This window comes from Podarcis tiliguerta (genome assembly GCF_965153285.1).
Source record: "Podarcis tiliguerta genome assembly, chromosome: 1".
Classification (NCBI taxonomy): domain Eukaryota; kingdom Metazoa; phylum Chordata; class Lepidosauria; order Squamata; family Lacertidae; genus Podarcis; species Podarcis tiliguerta.
Genome location: NC_139534.1, coordinates 84,692,471 through 84,718,119, shown reverse-complemented (window position 1 = coordinate 84,718,119; position 25,649 = coordinate 84,692,471). Strand labels below are relative to the sequence as shown.

Sequence of the window (25,649 nt, the reverse complement as noted above, 5' to 3'; positions counted from 1 at the left end):
ATTATTCAACTTTTACAGTAGATGCCTCAACCTGATTTGCGGTCGTAACCTAAAACCAGTGAAAATAGTTTTTGAACAGTACAAAACCAACTCAAGACAGATTTTTTTTTTTTTTAAAATAAAATAAAGATAGGTCTGAGGCCATGTTGCTGTTTTTTTGACAGGTTCTGCCCTGTTGCTTTTGAACGCAGCATGACAAGCAGATATTGCCTTCAACAGTCAGCTGACAAGCTGAAATTAAGCAAATAAAGCTTTCCCTGTCACTTTTATCTCCATGCAGAGATGTGAAGGCCAACAGAGAAACTGTAAAGATTTGGGGCAAGTGGGAGAAAAATATATTTGTCTTTTAAATGTTCTGTGAAGTGATTGGAACATTGTCGGTGCTAGGTATATGATGAATAGTGACAGTAGAACATGGGTAGGAAAACTAAGGCCCGGGGCCCGGATCCGGCCCAATCGCCTTCTAAATCCGGCCCGCAGATGGTCCTGGAATCAGCGTGTTTTTACATGAGTCAAATGTGTGCTTTTATTTAACATTCATCTCTGGGTTATTTGTGGGGCATAGGAATTCGTTCATTATTTTTTTTCAAAATATAGTCCGGGCCCCCCACAAGGTCTGAGGGGCAGTGGACCGGCCCCCTGCTGAAAAAGTTTTGCTGACCCCTGCAGTAGAAGAAGTTCTTCTGCTTTAGGCCCTTTCTGCACTATACATTTAAAACATTTGAAACACTAAGCAGCCATGGTTTCCCCCACCTCAAAGAAGAATTCTAGGAACTATAGTTTGTTATAGTTCTCAGAACTCTGGGAATTGTAGCTCTGTGAGGGGAATATGGGTCTTCTAACAACCCTCAGCACTCTAAGCACACAACACTTCATTTTTTGTTAGCGGTTTACTATTATACACTTGGTAGAAAGGTGGGATACAAATCTTTCAATTCAATAATATCATGGGCCCTGCTAATTGCCAGCATTCCCATTTTATGGCAGGTGAGAAGTTAATGATTGCAAACTGGAAATGGAACTGACACTTCCCAAGTCCATGGCTAATGTTATATTTTTCAGCATGCATGGATGTTTGTTTACATTATATTCCATTCATGAAACAGTTACATTTTCTTCTGAATTGGTTCTGTTTGGCTATAATAATCCCAGAGCAGCCATCTCCCAAATTTTTCCTAGCCACAGGGATAGATGTAAACAAACATTTTTGTATTATTAAAGGAGCAGAACAAAAATGGCAGCAACGTCCCTCCTGGGCTATGTCACTTCAGAAAGAATTCCCCAGTTTGCCCATGATAATACTTTGGGGGGCCTGATGTTCTGGGACTCTGAGTACATAAACTAATGAGGAGGGGGGCAAATAACACCAACTCATATGTCTCCTACAATTGTCTAGTTAAATAAGTGGCAAAATGTCTGTAATGGTATAAACACATCGTAGGATAAAAAGAAAATGCACATTGATGGCACTGTTGCTGGCTAAATCGCAAAAGCAAAAGCAAATATAATGAGCAATGATGAACCTTATTCATGCATTTTATTTATGCATAAGTAATGGCAGAGTATTAACAATGAGAAAAGATTTTTTCTCCATTATGCAAAAAAATAAATAAATACGTAATGCTGTTATTCAGAACTTGGTTAACTATATCCCTTGATTATGAGGCTAGTTCACACGTACATGCACGTCACTTGAAGAGGGCAACGTCAAACAATGAGTTGTGGGGGGGGGGGTAAATGGGCCTTTGCTGATAGAGCACCACAGATTGATATGATGTGAGATTTCAGTGCTTTTCAGTGGAATCATTTCAGACATGTACAATGCCGTGCCAATACATATCTTCTCAGATGAAACTTTCGCTGAGTTTAGGATTGCCATGAAAATCCAGACAAAGTTGTTGACAACAATCCGCCCAGACGCCATTTTGACAGTCCAATTCCTGGACGTATGCGGGGAAACCCAGACGTATGGCAGCTCTAGCTGAGTTCAGTAGAGCCTACTCCAGGTAAGTGGTATTCACTTACTTCAGAGTAAGTGTCATTGGACTCAGTGGGACTTCTGACTAGAAATATATAGAACTGCATGGCTGGTTGGTTGTCATCAGGTATTCAGTTATATAAAAACCATCAAGTGACAACCAGGCAGTCAGATCTATATGACTGTGAGATACGCATGCGAGCTACTTCAGCTGAAAACTGCAAAGGTGATACGAAAGTGCTCTATGTGATGACTTATTTACAAATGCAAGCACTGATTTGCTTCTTGCATTCGGCCAATAAATGAAAACACATGGAATCACAGAGGTAGGAGACTTAGAGGCCAACTAGTCCAATCTTCTGTTTAATGCAATTCAAGATGCAACTTGACAGCATCTGCATCCCTAACAGATAGTCACCCAGCCTGTGCTCAAGCAAATAAGAGTTTGCCCCCTTTTCACCCCCTCCCCAAAACAAGCTGTTCCCCTGTTGAACACCTCTTATTGATAGGAAATTTCTTCCAATGCCAAGTGGGTGCAAACCAGCTTTAAACTGACTTGTGTTTTGCAAATAACACCCATGATTGCAACCCTTAGCCCCTAGCTGTAAAGGGGCTTGCAGTTCTTCTGATTCAGTGCTTTAATGCTAAGCCAAACGCCCATAAATTAGCTGTAGGAAGAGATCCATGTTTCGCAAGGGCTTTAAGCATCATTGGTGCTACTTTGCATCTATGGCCTGTGCACACAGGTCAAAATGTCCCATATTCATTAGGAAGGGAGGCAGAGTGAGAATTTGCAAGGGTTGTGCATGGTTAACATGAAAGTTGTGGCTTTGGGCTGCAGCAATGTTCTATTTAAGCATGCTTGTTTCAACTCTAACGAGAAGGTTGGTGATTTAAGCCCACCCAGGGATGGCTGTGGACAGGATTCCTACATTTCAGGGGGTTGGACTAGATGACCCTCGGGGTCCCTTGCGACTCTACAGTTCAATATTTCTATCTCTAGGTATTTTAGATGTTGCTTAAGCAATTTCGAATAACAGCTGTTGTATTAAATACAAGACACCAAACTAATCCATGCAATGGATATATCTCCTGCTCCACCTTCACAGCAGAAAATTCCCCAATATATCATTCTGAAAACCACCCACAACGATGCTTGTTTAGTTCCACGCTCAAGTTTTGGACACTCAACCAAAATATAGTTCCATATTAGAGGTCCTTTCCTTGTAAAATTCTAGCTGCATTCCTTTTGTTATGCTGGCTTCAAACTTATATTTAGACTAGGCAGAATCCCAGGAAAAGGTTGGGATGTGTTCTTTTCCCTATATTCCTACCTTTTTTAAAAAAATGAAAATGAAATGGCAACTGCATTCTCTCTTTCTCTATTCAACATAAAGAGCCCAGCACTCCACAACTGCGAGGGAAGCTGATAGTCACACCTCATGGCTTGCCATGATAATGGCATTTATAATAGCACTGAGGCAGCGCTTCAGTCAAGTGGTACTTCCATTCTGCTGTCTGTATTGCAGCAATACTCCTCCTCAACTTTAGACAACAAAAGTTTGAGAAGCTCTTATTCAATCAAGGCAGATCAAGCTGTACCTCATGTGGATTTGGGTGTGCATTTCCCACACACAAGACTATAGGGTTCACTTCAGTAGTTGTAAGTGCCCACTGCCATGTGTATACGTGTCAGCGTTGTGCAGTTAGGTAATGGTCTTCCTGCTTTTTTGCCCTGGACTTCTGCCTTGACAGAACTTTCTGCCTTATGTCTTTAAACAAGCCTAAAGAGCCTGTTTTACTTCCAGCATCATAACTCCCTGAAAATGAGGCCCAGAAGCTTCTCAGTGCTGCTTTCCTTGAAGTATGTGATAGGAAGAAAGGGTTTAAGGTGTATGCTGGCATGCACAACTGGGAACACCAGAACACAAAGGTTTTCAGAATGGAGTTCATCTAAAGTAGGTGTAGGCAGGCCAGCCCAAGCATTAGGCATGCTGAATCAAGTGACTGGTATGTCAGTCTTGTCTACAGTGAGTGACTACTGTGCCTCATGGTTCAGACAGGGGACACCTCAGGCTCTCCCAGGAAATGTCAGGCCTTGAACCTTCTGCGTATAAGGCAGATGTTTCACATTTCACAGGCAGGCTGCTTACAGTCCTATCCACAGGACAGACCTGCTTAAGTAGGAAAAGATCACACACAAGTATCCCTCATGACAGCACAGCAGCAGCTCATCCCAGTCATCAGCTTAGTCTGATGGTCCATGGCATATTACCTTTTCCCATGTCCTGTTTCTGCCTGTTATTTGCCCATAGAGAGTCTGTACATTCAAATATTTCCATTTCATTGGACGCTGTGCTTCTTTAGCTAATAATAATAATAATAATAATAATAATAATAATTTATTATGTATACCCTGCCCATCTGGTTGGGTTTCCCCAGCCACTCTGGGTGGCTCCCAATAGAATACAGTGGAACCTCAGGTTACATACGCTTCAGGTTACAGACTCTGCTAACCCAGAAATAGTACCTTGGGTTAAGAACTTTGCTTCAGGATGAGAACAGAAATCGTGCTCCGGCGGCGCGGCAGCAGCAGGAGGCCCCATTAGCTAAAGTGGTCTTCAGGTTAAGAACAGTTTCAGGTTAAGAACAGATCTCCGGAACGAATTAAGTACTTAACCCAAGGTACCACTGTATTAAAAACACAATACAGCATTAGACATTAAAAACTTCCCTAAACAGGGCTGCCATATAGCAAAATCTCACTTCCAGCAGGGCCTTCTCTGTCTTTCCTGTCCATTCATTTATTTTGGGGGAGTTTTGCAATATGAATTATAGAATTTCCAAGGCCTTTCTTCTGTCTTGAAGGGGAAAGTATAACACCCCGCCCCCAATCTTCTGCGTTGTCTTTTTGCAGCCAAGTCAGATTTTCCTTTTCGTTGTTGCGGTCTAATTACACATCAAGGCCGAAATGCTCCTTCAGGCCTGAAGCCAGTTGTTCATGGTCCTGATCCTGGCTTGTCTCACACCCTCTTAGCGCAAAATTTCAAAGCCAGAAACAGCTGCAACAGCTGCCAGGCTGGTTTCATTTTAATTCCTCCTCCCCCACCCTTCCAGCCCTTCCAGAGCCACCCCCTCAATTTCGATCTTGCGGGCTCCCCAAGAGAGGTCTCTCTTGCACACCCAGCACTGCTATGTTCCCATCACCATGCCAACGAATCAGATCCCATTACACTGGGAAGGAAATGCTCCTCCTCTGCCCGGTGAACGGAGTAAAATGGGCAGAAAACGCACTCAAGGTTTGCCACTTGTTTGCGGCTGACAAATTAGTCTTGCATTAAGTTTTTAATGTGACAAGCTTGTTCACTCTTCTCTGAAGATTGCTCAAGCAGGCAGCAGTGCTGGGAGTGAGGCAGAAGCAAAGGGAACAGACAGAAGGTGCTTGGGAGGGGTGGGATAAAGGCAGCCTGTATCTCACCAGAGCAGATGGTGTGTGCGAATGTTTGGATGCATCCCCACTGCAAAGGCACACGGACGCCCCTCTGTCGATGATGGCAAGGCAGCTGGGTTACTATTGCAAGTCAGAGAGTTGCAGATGGTTTGGGAGCCTGGGAGGAAGGGTAATGTGAGTGGTCCAGAAAGAAAGAAGAGATGAGATGCTGGACATCCCCAAAGCTTTCTAGTGGCCACATCAATAGAGATTCTGAAATACCATTGTGAGAATTGCTACTTTCCCCTTCAAAGGAAGGGACAGAATGGCTATTTCCACAGAGGGGCATGAGCACATGTGAGACCAGTCTGTGAGTTTGCTTTGCTTTAGCTAGTGTGGTGTCATGGTTAACTATCAGAGTGGTGGACCTGAGAGAACAGGGTTAAAATCTCTGCTCAGCCGTGAAGGCTCTCCCTCCCTCTCTCCTACCTCACTGGGTTGTTTTGAGGATAATGTTTGGGGGAATGGAGGGAGAAATATGTGTGTTATCTTGATCTCTTTGGAGCAGGCATGTCCAAAATCCGTTTCAGGGGCGCAATCCGGCCGGTTGGTTTAATCCGGTCCCTGTGGCAGTTAATTTCCCGGGCTAAAATACCTAAAAAACCTCAACAACTCCAACCCTAAAGAAAGCTCAACAACTGTGGGGTAAAATTATTAAATTATTAAAAAAGCTCAACAACTTCAATCCTAAAAAGGTCAACAACTTTGGTCGGCCCCCACAGTCCTTCACATCATCAAATCTGGCCCTCTTTGAAAAAAGTTTGGACACCACTGCAGTTTGGAGGAAAGGTGAGCTTCAAGTGGAATGAATGAATAACACTCTGGCAGCTCTGTGTGAATGGATTGGAGAGTAACAATGTAATGGTTGTTTTACACACGTTAGCACATACTCTATTCCCTAGAGTTATTAGTACAGTGGTACCTTGGGTTACATATGCTTCAGGTTACAGACTCCACTAACCCAGAAATAGTGCTTCAGGTTAAGAACTTTGCTTCAGGATGAGAACAGAGATTTACGGTGGCAGCGCAGCGGCAGTGGGAGGTCCCATTAGCTAAACTGGTGCTTCAGGTTAAGAACAGTTTCAGGTTAAGTATGGACCTCCGGAACGAATTAAGTACGTAACCCGAGGTACCACTGTAAAACTGTAATTCTTTATCATTCAGCTCTTCACAACTGGTGACTCCAAAGTCAAAAGAAACCCATCACCAATGTGTGATGGGTCACCCTGCAATGCCTCTCCTCCTTCCCTTGGTATATGGTGTATATCCCTTTAGACAGGGGAAGGTGGCTATCCTATCTCCTCTCCGTCTCCTCTTTACCAGGCTAAACATACCCAACTCCCTCAACCGTTCTTCATAAGGCTTGGTTTCCCGACCCTTTATCCTCTTGGTCACCCACCTCTGCACGTGTTCCAGCATGTCAATATCCTTGTTAAATTGGGGCACCCAAAACTGGACACAGTTTTCCAGGTGTGGTCTGAACAAGGCCGAATAGAGAGGTACTATTACTTCCCTTAGTTGGGACACTATGCTTCTGTTTATGTGAAAAGTAAACTACATTTCCCAGGGACCTTTGATGGAAGCCATGTTAAATGTGCTTTAAATGCACGGTTTGTACACAGCCCCTGTGTCAAGCTTGCAATAAAACACCAGCCTGGAGGTTTGAGACAGCAACAGGCGAGGAAGGAATAAAGCAGAGAGCCCCCCAGCAAAGAGAATTGAGACTTTTTACTCCACTGCCCAGCTTTTAGCTTAAGTTTCCTGGGCCCCTTTTTTATTGCCTCACCTAATTTCTCCATTCAGGTAGAGGCACCTCTAGCAGAGGCACTTCTAGCAAAGTCCCCCACTACCTGCCCTTTGGTTTGAGAAGTTGGGGCATATCCATACAGCACAGCTGCACAAGTGAATTGGTTCCCAACACATTTTAGGATATTCTTTATGCCTAGGGAAATTTCTGCCAATGCTTCTGGGGGGGGGGATCCTTTTTTGGGGGGGTTACTTCTCCTCTTTCATTTCCTCCAAGCACAGTCCCATGGATCACAGTCCACATAGGATGGGGAGCTTCCTCCCACACTGGGTCCCTTGCCGGATTGAGACAGTTGCAAGGGCTACCGGTAAGACTGCTGTGCTGTATGTTGTCCCGTGTGACATTAACCAGTGTCAGTCACAGGGAGTTACTGCATTACAAAGAAACCTACAGATGAAATGTTGAATGGGGAAGCTGAACAAAAGGCTTTCCTTTGTTAGAGGCTGTGAGAGTCTCAGGTTCTTTGTCTTTCAGACAAGACCACCTAAGACATCTGGTGCTCCAGGCAAACAAATCCAAATGGCAACCCCCTCCCTTGGCAGTAAAAAAATATGTTAACAATAAATTATAGACACTTCGATGCAATGCCCTTCAATTGCTGCCGAAAGGCAACCGCCTTCCTCTGCCTAATGGTAGGGCCAGCTCTGTTCCCAGGCGGCTTCCTCTCCATCTACTCACCTAATCTGGATAGATTTTTGTCTGCCATACACCACCATCCATTTATCACTGTGCCTCTCATTCCAGGGAATCTCTTAATTTTGAGGTCTGTTTAGCACCCATGGGTGGAAGTGGCAGTCGGCTGTCCCTGCTCAAAGCTGGGCAGAGCTAATGTAGGCAGGTGTTGAGCAACTTTGAATCACAGAGTGCGGCAGCTTCCCTGCTATTTTCCAGCATGGCACAGATTGTGTGAGAGGCTGGATTTCATCCTTTTATCTTCTTGTGCTTTGTAACCAGGAGTATGCCCTGCATTGACTGGCACCACCAGAAACTTAGATGTCTTTTCCTGTTTATACAGAAACATCCAGAAGGATCTGAGCCCCTTTGGATCTTGCCCTGGATTTGGTACAGGCATCCCTCCCACTTACACGCGGTCGTGTGTGACCGCGTATATGCACAGGACTGAGAAATTAAAGAAAAATTCGTTTCAAACCCAGAAAGGGCAGGAGAGTGCCAGAGAGTCCTCGTGACTCGTGAGGAGACCCTCCCCGAAGCCTGAAGAGGATGTCAATGAGGGTGCAGGAAGCCACAGCTGGGCTTTGTTTATGCTGCTCAGCCTCCCTGCCTCACAGCTTCAATTCCAGTTGTGGATATTTTGGGATATGGTACTTTTGGTCTGGATTGGAAAGAGAGGGGCAGAGAGGGCGTTTAAAGGGTGTTTAGAGGGTGCTCCCAACTTTACGTGATTTCACTTGTGCATGCGGGACCCCAGAACTGAACCCCTGTATAAGTGAAGAGTTGCCTCCAGCACAGGGGTGGGGAACCTCTGTCCTGGAGGCCCAAATGCAGCCCCTCCCAGGCCCCTCTGTGTGGCCCTTGACATTCTCCTCAATCCACACCAGCTCCCCAGCCATGCTCCCTCACCAAACCTGTGCCACACCCTCCTGGGGTGCTTATGCCTGGCTGGAATGCATCCTTAAACTTCATGCTCCGGATAGCTCAGTCGGTAGAGCACGAGACTCTTAATCTCAAGTTTGTGGGTCTGAGCCCCATGTTGGGTGAAAGATTCCTGCATTGCCAAGTGTTGGTCTAGATGGCCCTCATGGTCCCTTCCAGATCCACAATTCTATGATTCTGTGAAGATGACTTTGCTGCCTGGGCAGAGGATAGAGGGGTGTGTGTGTGTGTGTGTGTGTGTGTGTGTGTGTGAAGAAACTAGACTACCATACAGAGGTAAAATGTACATCCGTTGCTACACCCAACATAGCCCATGGAAGCTCACCCAGGGAATATATATGGGCCTCAGGCTGAAAATGCCCCCGACTTCAGCTCTAGGTGTTTCAGACATGAGCAGCAGAAGAAGTTTTCTCCTTTGGCATGGGTTGAGGCCAGAGCTTTAGCTTCCAGAGCTGCTTTAGCTTCTATCCATTGAGAATGGATAGAAAGCAGTCCTATAGGGAAGGGATGTATTTATGGAATTTTATTTCAGAAATTGTTCTCTCTCTCTCTCTCTCTCTCTCTCTCTCTCTCTCTCTCCCGCTCTCTCTCCATGTGTGTGTATTGGGTATCTTATCCTTCAAACAAATTCCCAGGGCAGCTCAACTGAGCCAAGTCCTTATCAGTTTAAACTTGCTGAACTGATAAAAGTGCAGGAAGAAGATGCATCCCACGCATCTCTCTCCTTCTTAAGATGCCAGCAGGCTAACTGGGGAGAATGCGATTTTTCAGATAGCCTGGGCCCCATCTACATTGAAGCCCCTTTTGCTTGTGATGCATCACTCTGCTAGCATATTTTTATGAATGCAGCCACTACTCCCAGGACATATGTCATGGAATATGACGCTGTTGCATCTCTCTGGCTACGCCTGCTGAAATTCCCTCTTCCACACCAAGCCCTCTGACTGTCCTCTTTGGGATTTGGCTCTTTGGGATGTGGCGCTGTGGTCCACTGAGCCTCTTGGGCTTGCTGATCAAAAGGTCGGTGGTTCAAATCTGCACGATGGGGTGAGCTTCCATTGCTCTGTCCCAGCTTCTGCCAACCTAGCAGTTCAAAAGTATACCAGTGCAAGTAAATAAATAGTTACTGCTGCGGCAGGAAGGTAAATGGTGTTTCCGTGCACTCTGGTTTCTGTCACGGTGTTCTGTTGTGCCAGAAGTGGTTTAGTCATGCTGGCCATATGATCCAGAAAGCTGTCTGTGGACAAATGCCAGCTCCCTCGACCTGAAAGCAAGATGAGCGCTGCAACTCCATAGTTGCCTTTAACTGGACTTAACCACCCAGAGGTCCTTTATCTTTACCTCTCTACTTGTAATATGAAGAACCAGAATCTAAAGAAGTCCTTTAGGGTGTGCCTGAAAACATGAGCACATTTAGTAGAATTTCCAACTTCCTGCCATATTTGAATAGCAAGAGCGCACACACATCTCATGTGCCACATGTCCCCCTCCCCTAATCTGCTTGAGGGAGAGTTGAGAGATGCCACAGGTGGGAGATTGTTTTGCCTGATGCTTCCACTGGTGGAAAGATCACCTTAGTGTGATGCTGAATTCCACCCTTTTATCTGCCATATCAGATTTCCGAGTTTAAAGAGTGCCTTCAGCTCTGTCAGTGATTCTATCTAGGGCTGCCAGAAGTCCAAGATTGCCTCTTATTTCTGCATATTTTAGCTCCTTAAAATACAACAGATGTCTCTTATTTCACACCACAAATCTGTGGGACACAATAGATGTCCGTCACTTCGCCACATTACAGTTCAGACCACAATGGATGTCCCCTGTTTTAGACACCATTGTGCTTTGGGGCATCCCTTATTTTTGAAATGTTTATTTGGTATCTCTGTTGGATCTTCCTAAAGCTGCTAAAAAGGAGTTCTTTAGCTCTCTACCCTTCCCTCAATATTGGGCAATGTGCAATAGGCTGAAACACTGAGTCAAACTAGGGAGAGACTGTGGCTCAGAGGTAGGACACGTATTATGAGTGCAGAAGGTCCCGGGTCCAATCCTGAACATCTCTTGGTAGTGCTGGGTAAGACCCCTTTCTGAGACCCTGGGAACCAGCTGCCAGTCAGTGTAGCTGGGGGAACCATTGACCATGCTGGCTGGAATTCAACAGCTGAAATCCAACAACCTCTTGATGGCCGCAGGCCCCCATCCTTGGTGTAGGAGACAATCCTTACCGAAATGAATTGATGGCCTGACCAGCTATAAGGAAACCAGGCAGCATGAACACCTGTGAGAAAGAACAGGCTTGAGGTGTTAACAGGGCAGGAGGAGATGACTAACTAAGGACTTCAGGTCCATATATTGCATGGTCAATAGGGAGCACCCCAGTGTGGTATAATGGTCAGAGCCCAGACGTGGAGGCCTGGGTTAAAATCCTTGATCACCCATGAAACTCATCGGATAGCCTTGAGCTGGTCATTACTGCTCAACCCATCATACTTCATAGGACTAAATCATACAGATAGCTCATTTGGTAGAGCACAAGACCCCTTAATCTCATGGTCATGGGTTCAAGCCTCATGTTGGGTGAAAGATTCCTGCTTTGCAGGGGGTTGGACTAGATGACACTTGTGGCCCCTTCCAACGTTTTATGATTTGCATGTATACCCTGCCCACTAACTGAAGCTCTCAAGGTGTCAGTAAATACAGTGTATTTAAAACACAATAAAATAGACAATAATATAACAGTCACTGCAACAGGGCAAATGTGTATATAAGCCCAATCCTCACCCCCGCCCCCAATGTTCCAACAAATGCCATTGTGCAGCTTAGTCTCCTGGCTTAGAACTTTCTGTTGAAGCAGCTAGAAATTAGCCCCACACAGGCCAGAATTTCCTCACTGGGTGGCTGCTGCTGCTGCCTCTCACAGCCACAGCCTTGGTGACAGATGCAGGAGGTGCTGGGGAGGCAAAGATGGTACAAGCCTTCCTCCCAGTTCTCAGTTCTCCCAGTTCACTTTTGCGTTTTATAGCTGCACTCACAAGACTGGGCCTGGCCATAACCCCCCGCCCCCCCCCCCAATGGAGTTGACACTTGGTGGCAGATGCAGGCTTGGATAATGTGTGAAGTGGCCTGCAGCAGAAATCTAGGAAGATTTTGCCATGCATCTCTGGTTGATGGGTTCTGTTAATTTCTTCTTTTTCTGCTGCTGCTGCTTCTCGCAGAATGCGTTTCCCATCAAAGAAGGCAATCTGTTCAGACTGCAGAGTAGACACTTCACCTAGGAGCTTGTATAACTATTAGTGCGATGGGTGTCTTTGAAAGAAAACTAAGTGATGAGATCCTGCATCGGCAAAAGGCAACATCAATTTTTAATAGCAAGCATCAGCATTTGTAAAAGTCACGTAAGGTGGGAAATCGATGGAGTTCTAAAACGGGCACAACCAAAGAGCAAGAGAAAAGGCCACCCCCTCCTTTCTCCGGCAAAGGAAGGGAAAACAGGGTGCTGAGTCCGACACGGCTTGGAATAGAAGATGAAAGCTCCTGGGGTCAGAGGGGAGGGTGAGGCCTCTTATGGAAAACAAAAGGCAGCAAGGAGAGGTCAAGCTTGGCATAGAAATCTGGAGTAAGGGCTGGATGTATTCATCCCTTCTGGTTGTAGAACCAATTCAGCTGTACAGAAATAGCACTTTGTGCTCTTCTTTCTGATCAAGGTGGATGGATGCAGAAAGAAGGCAGGGCCCTTAGAAGACAGCGCCGTGCAGAAGGATTTCAGCATGTGTCGCTTGCATGGCAAATTGTGGGTGTGTACACACAGGCATAAGCCGCCTTCTGCACTGCCTTCTGCAGATCCAACTCCTTGGGGCCAAGGTCCCTTTGCCCCCTCAATAAAAGATTTGAGGGGGCTGTCCCCCCCAGGTTGATGGGCATTGCCAAACAAACGATGTGTGTGCTGCATGTTGTGCGGAGTGGGGCTTACCTGCCCCCCAATACTTTGTTCAAGTTGGCACCCCTGACATGAGGGTCTTATGCCATTGTTGGACACCATTTGTGTAGCCACCACCCCCACCCCCGCCCCGCACAGTTCCATAAAGAGTCACCTGAGAGATACCTAAGCCATTTGGTATATGGGAGAAACTACCTTGAAAATTCCTGCCAACCTAGCAGTTCGAAAGCATGTCAAAGTGCAAGTAGATAAATAGGAACTGCTCCAGCGGGAAGGTAAACGGTGTTTCCATGCACTGCTCTGGTTCACCAGAAGCAGCTTAGTCATGCTGGCCACATGACCCGGAAGCTGTACGCTGGCTCCCTTGGTCAATAAAGCAAGATGAGTGATGCAACCCCAGAGTCGGCCACGACTGGACCTAATGGTCAGGGGTCCCTTTACCTTTACCTTACCTTGAAAATAATCAAGGTTTTCTAAAAAAACATATTTCCACCAATGTTTTGCTCTTTAAAAGGAGGGGCAGAAGTATTTGTGCTCAAAGCTGAGACTGCTGAACAGACCCTGGAGCTGTTGTGGGCCTTTTTGTACCTTTATTTTAGATCTTCATGTGATATATGTGGAAATTGTTCAGTTTGCTTGCATACTTTTAATGTTTTATTTATTATATTTTTTCATGCTGTAAGCTGCCTTGAGCATGGTTTGAACTGTGGAAAGGCAACATACAAATAAAATTATGTATGTATGTATGTATGTATGTACGTATGTATGTATGTATTATTGAAAAGGACAGGCAGAAATAGCCACTATCATTTTTTCTCTCCTTTGAATACAGTTGAAAAGGGGCTGGCTTTCACCATTTATTATTAGCTTTTAAAGTAATTCCTCCAGTTTATCAACATCCTGAAGCTTTGATCAACTTCATGTTGTGATCACTATAAATTTTTTCCACCCTAAACCATATTATTTAACTGATTAGGATGGCAATTTGATAGATTTGAGGTGCATCCATTTTGTGCATTGCCCTTTACAAAACGTAGCTGCACGTTGCCCTTTAAGAAGCCACAATGTTGAATCAGTTGGTGTAATAGGGAGCAGACATGTCAGAATCCTGAAGTGCCTTTTTTGCACTCCTCATTCAATATATCAAACTGTGTCTTGTTTCTTGTACCTGCCTGGTAGGGAGGCTCTGAGCATACTGTACCATGGGTGCTTTGCAATAAACGCACTGAAGTTTGTTATTAGCCATGTGTGGTGCCAGAACAAGCAGCTTCTGAGCACATGCAGAATGCCCTGCCGAAAGGGGAAAAAATATTTAGGCATGAGGTTGCCTGCATGGTACGAGGGAAGAAAGCCTGGGGGCATATGCTGAGTGCAGCAATTTAACTGTGCATGCAGCCTGCCCTTCCAAACATCCGATATATCAATAAACTTGTAGGATGTTTTTTTTTTAAAGGAGTGCAGCAGGGCTTGAAAGGAGCAAGGAAACTAATGTGTGCAGACAGCAATGATTTAACAACCATTCACACTGCCTACATAGTGTGCAGGTGTGGACACTTGCAAAATGATGTCTACGAAAGTGCTTTTAGAAAACTCCAAACTGAAGCACTTCCAAGTATGTGTGTATCTACTTTAATTCTCTGCTCTGTACAGCTAGTAAATGTGTCTACAGAAAAATCAGATCTGAACAACCCCTTCGTGACATAAAACTATCATACGGAAGGACCTCCTGTGTGCCTTCTTCCTTATCACATATGTGCTCCGGAAGCATGATTTTCAGCACAAATCGGAAGAGGATTGCACCAGCAGAGAAATGGTGGTCAGGGTAAATTTTACAGGAGTATCAGAATAAACGCCCAGACCACCCAGAGCGATAATGGATGTCTGTCTCCATCACATGTAATTTGGGCTAAACTGAAACCTTCTTCCTTTAAAAGCAGCGCTGTCTTTGCTATTGATTTCAATAGGAATCAGTAATGTATACACTGCAAGGTGATGTTCGCAATGCATACATTGCAGGGCAGTATATACATTTTGAACAGCAGCAAGTTTGAATCAGTGGGAAATATATACTTTCTATTGAGAACAGAACCAGATGTAAAACCAGCCCTCTTCTTGATGATGATGGCAGGGGAGAAGTGGTAACAAATATTCAAATTCTGTATTCTGTACTGGACCATATTTTTATTCCTGTAGGAGTGCAACAACCTTATATTCTTCCTGACACATCCCCCCCCCCCCCAAAAAAAAACCACACACCTTTGAAAGACAGAATAAAAAGGAAAGTTATGGGGCAAAATTGGTTGCAAATACTGATGCTTTGTGGCAGTAATTGAACTGTTTGCAAGGGAATCAAACTTATTTTCTGAAAGGAGAGCTGCTATTACAGGTAACTGACAACTTATGCTTAGTTAACATATGCAGGAATTTTTGAGCACTGCCATGGAGGTGGAGGACATTGTGCAGATGGCCAAGCAAGTGGGTGGTGATGGGTTTGTTGGTGTCATCCAGGAAGAACTGCAAAAGCTACCATATTTTTCGCTCTATAGGACGCACTTTTTCCCCTCCAAAAATTAAAGTGCATCCTATGGTCAGGTGCATCCTATAGAGTGAAAAATATGGTAATTGAGGGCCAACAGGTATTGGTTGTTTAAGAGATGGGGAAATTGGTCATATTAAGTTCAGAATGCAAGGACGAGGATGGGGGCAGTGGTGGAGGAAGGGGGTGCGGGGCGTGTGTGCGGGGACCACCCTGGGTGTCACCACTGAGGGAGGTGACAAAATAAGTTTAAAATAAAAAAATAAAAAATTGGGCTCACAAAACTTTTTAGGAGTGATGTGGCGGCTTAGGCGCCTGCAGGTTCCGCGCTGCCTGGAACAACAGTGTGGGACTTGCGTCTGCCTACTGCCTCTCCCTCAGCCACCCTACAGATGAGGAGGAGGCGGGGGAGAGGCTCCAAGCGTCCGAGAGGCTCGTCCCGCCCCCAGCTGCAGGACACCCCCACACACCAGGCACCCGAGTGGCTAGCTACACCACTGGATGGGAGTGGGGAGCATGAGCTTGCAGGAATTGTCTCAACTCTTCCAAGTTATAAAGATCTGATTGCAGAGTTTGATCCTTCTGTGGAATGCAGCTTCAAGATCCTCTGTGGGGCTACAGGCACGTTTGATGAGCTCAAGAGACAACAGCAGTAGCTGCCAATCACCATGTTCCTCACTAAGAAAGCACCACCAGCAGCAGATGTGCCCAAGCAACCCACCTCTGGGTCTGAACCACAGCCAAGCACTTCTTCTGGTTACTGGTCAATCCCCCTGGTCATATCATCTGCAGCAGCATCCAGCAAGGGAGAGAAGGAGGAAGACTAAGAGGAACACTGGAAGCTGCATTCATCCCTCACCAGTTAGTGTTGTGATTCCCTTCCTCCCCAGTTTTCTAGTTTTTTGTTTTTGTTTTTAAAGTGTTCTGGCTTTACACAATTTTGCTTATACGCACGATAGCCCAGAATGTAGCCCTCACATAAGTTGTGAGTTACCTGTACTCAGTTTTGTGGGTGATCCTGACCTTTCTCCTCAAGGTGGCGCTCCTGTTGTGCATTTCCCAGCCATCAGACCACAAATGTTGCTGAGACAACCTGATCTCTCTCCCAACCTGTGATAGTTGAACAATATGTTGAGTGCTGTGTGGGCTGCATTTTGTAGTGGTGTTACAGGTAGCTATTGGATAGTTCCCATGACATCTTAATTGAAAGATGTCATGCACCCACCATTTCACAGCCACCTTGTGGTCCCTCCTTCTCCAATTCATCTGCCCTTTTCAAATAAAAAGAGTTCATGTCAATTTCATGCTCCTTCCTTTGATCATAAGGAAGTGATGTTGACCAAACGCTGAGAACAGCCTTCCTTTGATGTGTAACCTCTCGCCTGGGGAACTTATATAACAGGGAGAGGGATTTGAACTGGGATTGCACAAGAAGGGTAACTACAATTGAGGTACAGTTAACCCATGTTTGCCCGGATAAGCCTTAAACCCTTAGGATGGATAATGAATGGCAAGCTCATGAAACCTTCAGCACATGGAATATATAGGACCATGCATTTGACCAGTGAACACTATTTCACTTGAGTCCAAAATGCAGGGCTGCCATATGCCTACACTTGCACTCTGCCCAACTCCAGCAAAGCATTGGTCCACAAAAAGTATCCTTGTATTGCATTTTGGTTTCTCTGGAAGCAGCAAGGCAACGACTGCCTTTACCAAGGGAGAAAGGAAGTTGGATTCAAAAATGTCCTTCTGCTTTGTTTGTGACCCTTTCAGGCCTTAGGGATGCCCTGCAGCTACAACACTGTGCCTTCCTGTTCATGCTAGGATCCTGCTAGGCTTTTTCAAAGCTGATGTGGCACAGCTGGGAGCAGTCTCCTCTGTTGTGCCTTGAGGTGGTGGAGAACGTGCAGATCACTTCCCAGCAGACGAAAGAGGGAAGGCAAGAGGTGAGAGGGGAGAATGTGGGGTTAGAAAGTATCTTGAGGAGGCTGGTTTTGTTTTGTTTTGTTTTTTGGGTTGTTTTTTTTGCCTCCTAATGCAGGCACTGCTGTGGGAAGGGACATTAGAATGGCCTGGCTGTATGATTGCCTGTCCTTTTGCACAATATACATAACACTTTATGCTCGGTTGGGTTCAGGGGAGCCAGACCCCTGCGATGTGGGTAACACGTTGGTTGCTGTAAATGAGATCACATTTCATCTTCTATCAATCTGAACACTCTGTGTCACTCTGCAACAAGAAATTCCCCCCCAAGCTAACATGTCCTCTCCACTGCTGTTGCAAATGTAATACGGCTGCACATGTGTCATGGGACTGTCTTTGATAGAGCTTATGACATCTTTAGAGTAGAGAGACAAACTCCTCCCCTCTTACTTTTCTCCAAATGGTTCCTTGGGAGGACCAGCTATTACAGTCTCTGATGACCTTCCACCAACTGGCAAAGATATTAACCAGAACATTGGCCTCTAGGATGACTTTTTAATACGTTGCAACTTGTTTTTATTGATGTTTACCTGGCATACTTATGTACGTGTGTGTGTTTTTTTAAAAAGTGTTATCTTTCCATATTTTATTTGTATCATTGTTGGATGCCTTGAGCATCACTGGTTCAAAGCTGGGAAATATATAAAGACCTTGTTGTTCCTGACGTACCAGTCATTAAGTGTTGCTTTCCCTCCTCTCTTGATTCACCCATTGTTGATATTAGTCTGTCTTGAGAGACAGACCTTGAGAGACTCCCTCCAGGGGTGAAGTCAACCCACTGGAGAATCACAGTGCCTGCTGTGGCTGCAGAGAATTGTAACTTAAACTGCTGCCTCTTGCATTGTTTTTGCTGCATTAGCAGCACCAGAATGACCTCCCTGGGGCACAAGCCTGGGCAGTGTGTATGGAGGCTAAAGAAGAATACAAACACAGAGAGAGTCTGAACCTTTGTTTTCAGCATCAGGCGAGCCAGTTTGCTCCTCTTAAACAGGGTGCACAAACCACAATCACTAGTCAAGAACAAACCTGTACTGCAGATCATCGTGTTTGTCTGAAAGGAAATAAACCATGACCCCTGGTTTGGACCCAATGCTAAGCCAGAAATTGTAATTTGTTTCCCTTCTGTGGTAGCAGGAAGGAACCAAGTGGCCCAGACTGGCATGTTCACAGCAAACCATTTACTGTAGTTTACTGTACCATGTAAATAAGGTAAATATATACATATTTAGCAAAACTTTTACATATCTAGCAAAATGTTTACATGGGTTTCTGATGAATCAGTAAGAATCCACAGAAAGCTGGGGTGTTGAGGAGTACAATGAACATATCCGTAGCCAAAGAAGTTATGGCCACCTTGAACTTGCAGTGGTTATGTCATTTTATACACAAAAATGCTAGCAACTCTTAGAGGTGCTTGTATTTGAGACATTTAGAACAATCTTTTAGAGCAGACTGAACCTCACAGGGTTATTGATTTAGCCAAATGTTTATATATCACCTCAAAGTGCTCGTATATTTATCCTGAATCAGCCCCCTGCTTTCTCAGTGCTGAGTTCTGACTACAAGCCTTCCGCTCACATGAGTTCACCCTCAAAGCAAATCACAGGGATGAAACAAGGCTGTTATCAACACGAGTTTACCATACATCCCCGTTTCATCATGGCATGCTAAAACAGTTTAGGTTCCTTCAGTAGTTAATGCGGGCAATCACCGCCAAAATCTCATGGATGGGTGTGGGTGGGCAGGCCTGTGTCCGCAACGCAGATCTGGTTTTAGTTTCTAATACTTCTGCTGTTGATCTTGCTGACTCCTTACTTGGAATTCCCTGGTGCTGGTCCCACAACCTGTTTACCTTATGCTGTCTGGTCTTGCACACATGGCCATTGGCAGCCTAGGCAGACAGACCAAAAGAGTGGCGTTGTGTCAGCTCCAGGATGCCCTGAATGGCCTCATTGTTTCCTAAAGAAAACTTGACAGAGGGCAACATTGATATGGGACTCTACATTGCAGTTGCTGCGGTCACTGCTTTCCCCCCTAGAAAAATAGGTGGCGTTACTCATCATGAAGTTGTTACAGTAAGTACCACACTTTTTAACAACAACAACAACAAATGAGGTGCCAGTACTGCATACCCTTAAGTACCCCCTGGAAAAAGCACTGGCTGTGGTTCAAAGGATGCATCCCTGACACTCTGCAACCTCTAGGCTGATGGCAAGAGACTGATTTGCCTTGCTGGGGCAGAGGCAGCAAGCCCGAAGCCATGTTTTGCCAGCAAATGTTCTGAGGGGGCGAGTTTTTATTTGCGTGGTATTTTTATTTTAAAAATATGCATCTTAAAATAGAACAGGAAGAGAGCAAAATCTACCGGGGCGGGGGGGCGGACAACACTGAAGCTTGAATTTTGCCCCAATTTGTTCTGCTGAAAGGCCACTAACTTTCAGATAGGGGAAACCTATATTTAAACAATGGGGCATGTTGGTGACAGGGCAAGCAAAAATCCAATAGGGTTAAGTCCAGCAATTACCCTGATCTTTCATTAATATTCCACCTGGGAAATGCTCATTTGGCTCCCATCCCTGTATATACCAACTGATCTACCTGAGCCAATATACAGTACGTCTCATCTCTCAGGAGACATAGCATGCAAGAACCAGCTGATCAATTAATACCCAGTTGGATGTTGGGCATTTAGGATGTGTTTCCCACTGTCAGCCATCTGATACCATAATCATGGGAAATTGCAGTCAAACATAACTAGGCGTGAATGCTAGTTAGAGCATGAAGGGGTTAAGACCACATAGTTAGATTCCTAGACTCAGCTAGGTCATGCCCTCTCTCTCTGATAAGGGAAGTAGTGAGGCTTTATCTTCCTGTCCCCCACCCCTCTCTGTGCCATGTAACCAACGAGGAAGGATGTGTCCAAGCTTTGCTCCAAGCTTAGAGCATGTATTTGAAGCTATCTTTCTGTATTTTCTACCCAAGAGTATTCTGCCCATGTTCTCCTTGCTGCTGCTTGGATAAATGCAAATCTGACCTTTGAATATGTAAGTAAAACATTTTTAACTTACTTAGCAGTTTGCGGTCTGTTCATTGCAAGAGGGGTAGAAAAGAGGGGAGTGCTGTTTGCAAGCAGACTAAATGAAACAAAAGGGTCTAACAACCTATATTCCTAATTCTATACTATACCTTGACTTTTGTGAGTTTAAACTCTGCTTTGGGGCTCTATTTTGCTGGAGTGTGAGTTTAGCTCCATGTTTTGAATCCAGGCACCTATCTGAATCTTTTATTATTTACCCCCCCCACACACACATGGATCACAGGGGTTCTATTTCCCTCCCACAATACAAAGATGTAAAGATGTCCTGTGATTCGCAGGTGGGTTGTGCTAGGTTCTGCTGAGCTGCCTCTACTGAACCATTTGCCTGTCTTCAGGACAACAGTTCCAAAATATGCTCAGGCGTCTGAATCATAGTACAAATCACAAAGTAGGAAGTTTTCCTCAAAGAGGAGCTGAACCAATATTGACACCCCCCTTTTATGGTTAACACAGGAAATATTTCCAAGCAGATGATCGAAACACTTAAAGAAATATGGGTACCCAGAAATGACTGGGTAGAAGCTTCAGAGGGTCAAAATGGGCAATACTGAATGAATGAAAAGACTTATCCAGGGAGAAAAAATGAGCAGACTGCACCAAATGAAAAGAAACACTAAAATATCAAATTACTACGACTAAAGTGCTAAAATAGCTCAAGATGAAGTTACAATGCCAGGGCAAGACAACAAGCTAAAATAGCTCAAAAAAGTTACTTCTTCAATTTGAAAAATTGAACGATTATTCCCAGGCACCGAACAAAAGCAAGTGCCTCTGTCTGATGGCATCTGGCAAATCTCCACACTAGCATCACCTGAATTACTACACTGCATGAAGCAGCGCTTACAGCCAATGAAAAACCGCTTCAGTTTAATTTCAAATTACAATAATGGGCAAGGGATGAGTTATCAAGGCAAGGAAGAGAGAAGGAAGTTGTCTTGATAAGCCGGAAGTATCTGGAGGGGATCTCAACAAAGGAAGCTACCTTACACCGAGTCAGAACATTGTTGCATCCAGCTCAGCACTCCCTGCACTGACTGGCAGGTGCTCTCCGGGGTTTCAAACTGGAGGCATTCCCAGTCCTACTGGGAGATGCTGATAGACAATGCTAAGCTAGTCAGACCATGATGGTTTGACTCCATATAAGGCAGCTTCCTGTGTTCCTGTGTCTGCCTGACTTCGGCACTGAATGGTTGCAGAATCTACGCACAGAGAGGATTTGAAATATGGGCAAGCCTGAAAGGCTGTACCTATAACTTTGTTAGGTTCCTAGTGAAAATTCATCTTTGGATACAATGCGGTTGCATTGTTATCAGGAAGAATACCCCCCCCCATACATACAAAAGATCACATTCTGTTATTTCCCTGCACTATAGAAGCACAGAGCAGTGGCTAGGTGACCTTGCGCCCCTGGCAAAACTGTCCAGATTGCACCCCCTAGCCATGGACAAATTAGCTATTCTTTCCGCCTCTCCTCCAACCGTCCCCATTCAATTCACCCTCTATTTAAAACCTTTTCTTATGAGGAAATAGTCGATATTTTTACTTATAGATATATTTATGGACATATTTTAAAGCCGATTTTGTGCATCCCCTCGCCTGTGCCCCTAGTGAGGGCCCACCTCGCCAACCCCTAGCTACAGCCCTGTGTTTGGCAACAGCCTTTTTGATATGTCATACTTAGAATGGTATAGCTGTGAGCAATTTCCATGACTAGTTTTAAGGTAGGGTCACAACCAAGGTGGCTAATCACATGCATTCAGCACCCACCTTGTTCACTGCCTTATTGCCTTTCCTTATCAACATAAGCTACCTAGCGTTTGCAGAGGAAGTGATGCAGAACTGCTAACCTCAATCAGTCAAGTTTCCTACCCCTCTCCCATGCTTATATATATATATTTAAATTTACATTTTGAGTTATTTTTGTTTTCCTTTCAGAAGCCAAGCTGGTTGACTTTATTCTTGTGGAAAGCATGAAAATTCAGATTAATATTTCATTTCCTATTTGCTAAAGAAATCATATTTGAATTTTATTTTTATTACAAATAAACACAGGCTTCGACTATGTTGCCAGTAGTATTAACACTCTTTATTGCTTCCCAGAACCAAAACTGAATAAATAACAATAAAGAAGAAGGAAGTTTTTTTAAGAAAGAACAAAGCTCAGTGGGGGGTGGCGATAGGAAAGGCTGCACGTGTGTTTGAAATAATGGAGAAGAAAAATCAAATGAATATTATTAACACTATTCAAAAGTAACCTGCAATTTATGGTAAAACTCTTCTGTTATGCATTAAAAAAAATTCTATACAGAAGTTTATCACATTTGTCTTTGAAGGGTACATACGGTAGTTAATCTCTGCTTTCATATGGGAAACTGAGGTTGCAGGTTGTATACTCAGTGAATCTAGGGCTAAGCAGAGATTTCATAGATCTTAGGTTTAGCTTTGATACCTATCCATTGCACTATTACACCAATTTTGTGAACAATTTTGTGAGCAAATTTATAAGCTTTCCTTCCCAGTTTCAAAATTCCAGAAATTTTATTATTTTAAAATAGAGCATTCCTCAAAACATTTTTCAAGGTAGAATTATAGTCTATTGGAAGAAGATGTTTCTTTCTGTGGTCATGTTCATTAATTTTAGTGAGGTTATTCTGAGTAGGTCTGACATTTGCTGCAAACTATTTGCTGTTCATCTTGGATATTGAAAGAATATAATAGCCATCAATGGAGAGACGTGTAGTCCATCAGATGTTTTGATATACAAGTTTTGGAGAGCAATGGAGGTCTTCTCTTTGTTCTTTTGTGTACATTATGGACTCCTGTGTTGCCAGCTTGCAAAGTTGCTTGGTCTTGCCACGTGAGCTGGTTCCTCAGCCAAGCAGACCATTTGCAGATTTTGTAGCATTTGAACTGACCCTTGGTGTGTTGCTCCATGAAGTCAGTCTCACAGCAGCATATTTGAACCTGGGTCTCTTTAAGTCCAGGATGAACATTCTGTCCTGGTACCAGAGGGACTCTCTAGCAACTCTCCTAGTGCCAGCAACTTTGTGGAAAAAAGAGTTGAGATGGATGTGTGTTCAGGTGAGATGGAGCTATTTATATCTATAAATAAATAAAACATATTTTCAGATTAAGGGCAGTTCAGAAGGAGACGAGATTCCAAGGGGTGGCTTAGAGGAAAATAATCCAGCCTGGCTTCTGCAAGGACTCCTTATAAAAGCATGAGTATGTTTTGTTTTCTAAAAACCATGTCGCTTCTTAGGAGCATACAAAGGGAGAGGAGAGACAGCATGCCCACCGAACTTTTAGCTTTTGCTGAATGGTAAACAGCACCTTCTGCTTCTAGAGTTCTTTGAGCCTGCTTGTTTGTTTCTGCTGCTAGTCTCTAGTGTCAAAAGCAATAGTGACACACTTAGCTCAAGAGCCAGCTGCCTTCTGTGGCATTCATTTGTATGCCATACTGCCTGTTCCCGATTCCCTCCTACCCCCAAACAAATGCTGGCTGTGCTGTCTTGCTGCTTGGCTTGGAATGGCCCCAGATTTTTGGGCGAGTTTATATAGCAATAAAGAGCTCCTTTCTCTCCCGCCAGTACCGCCGAGCCTGCTTCTGTTTGGTGGCCCCCATGAGGGATCTCAAAATTACAGCAACAAGCAGCCTGAGAAAACCCAGTTTGCAACGGGAGGTTGCCATGGACAGTAAGAATGGAAAAGTCCATACAGGCAAGAAGCCATGGACAAGGATTGGATTAACAGCTGGTAAGAGCAATGTACTATCCTGGCAAGCTTGGTAATATGGGCAGGGCAAGGACTCTGGCAGAGGAGAATTGGTGGGTGGGTGATAGGGATGAGTAAGTCCTTCAATTCCAGTTCTCTCTGTTTCTCTGTTTCCCAATCTTAAATTTCCACAGCAATCTGTTTTTTTAATTAAAAAACCTCATGAAAATTCAGGAGAAAATCCCCCCAAAACACATTTTTGTATGCTGTTTTGACAAATATACATGGTTTTGTAGAGAATTTCCTGTAAGGCAATACCTATTTGTATGTTATTTTCACTAATATATGTATTTTAGTGCACACTTTACCCTACTGTGTGCATTTTCTACACATTGCTTGTATTGCAAAATTGGAAGAAGTGTGAATTTCAAAAGGTTTAGTTCAAATAATGCTTTAAAAAGTGCAGATTTGGTAGGTTCGCTTTAAATGTGAACTGAATCAGATTTATCCCCCATCCCTAGTGGCGGATGTGGCTGATTCATCCTTCCATTGCTGACTGATCCTTCTCCTATACTCTACTCCACCCAGTCAGGCTTACTACTCCCAGAGCTGGGTAGGGAGAAATATAGGCTTGGGTCACCTAGGGGGAGAGGATACATAACCAGAGAACTGGCGGACAGGGGAAGGGTTATATTAAATATCTCCCTCATTTATCATGCTGGGTATTGGTGAATGTGGGAGACACCACAGAAAGAGCTTGGCATGTTTACAAACACACACACACACACACACACAAAAGTTTTGGGGGTGAAGATTGGGGCTTTTTAGTTTAGAGAAAAAGGTGAGTAAGGAGGAACATGATATAAACCTTAAAAAAATGCATCAAGTGGAGAAAGTGAACAGAGACACAATTTGATGCATAATTTGATGGGTCATTCAATGTAGCTGAACTGTAGAAGATTCTGTATTGACAAGAGTCACAGCACATAATTGTGGAATTCACTAGCATAGAATAGGGGATGGCCACCAATTTTAATGACATTAGATAAATCCCTAGATATTAAAGCTAGTAATGGCTACTAGACATGATGGCTGCAGAGAGGATGAGAGGCTTCTGAATGCCAGTCGCTGGAGAACAACAGGTGTCTAGTTGGCTGCTATGGGAAACAAAATGTTTGAATAATAGGCATTTGGTCTGATCCAGGAAGGCTCTTATTATGTTCTTAGCTGGCAGAAGATTTTGGACAGACAAATTCAATGCTGTCAAAAAATATGTCACCCTATAAATCCCTCTCCTGTATCACTAGCGGTGGAGTGCAAGATGGTATCTCATGTGCTTGTGCTCTGTGAATGTGTCCTGGAACAGGCACTCTAAGCTGCAAGCCCCTGGACACTACTGTGCCCCAAGACTGTCAGGTCTGTTATCAATGCATATGTGCAAAGGAACGCTCTGAATTTTAAAGGAACTGATGCAGCCTAATCATGGACCTCATGGC

The 25,649-nt window shown here is 44.3% G+C and overlaps 1 protein-coding gene across 2 annotated transcripts in view; it reads left to right on the top strand.

Moving 5' to 3' along the window:
• Positions 1 to 1,847: 1,847 nt before the first annotated feature.
• Positions 1,848 to 25,649, top strand: part of CHST1 (carbohydrate sulfotransferase 1) — a 55,176-nt gene continuing 31,374 nt past the window's right edge. The window contains exons 1-2 of one of the 2 annotated variants that reach the window (XR_014510200.1): positions 1,848 to 2,006; positions 24,030 to 24,195. The gene's annotated coding sequence lies outside the window, so the exon portion shown is untranslated. The remainder of the gene's footprint in view (positions 2,007 to 24,029; positions 24,196 to 25,649) is intronic. The other variant, XM_083436835.1, reaches the window with a different exon arrangement.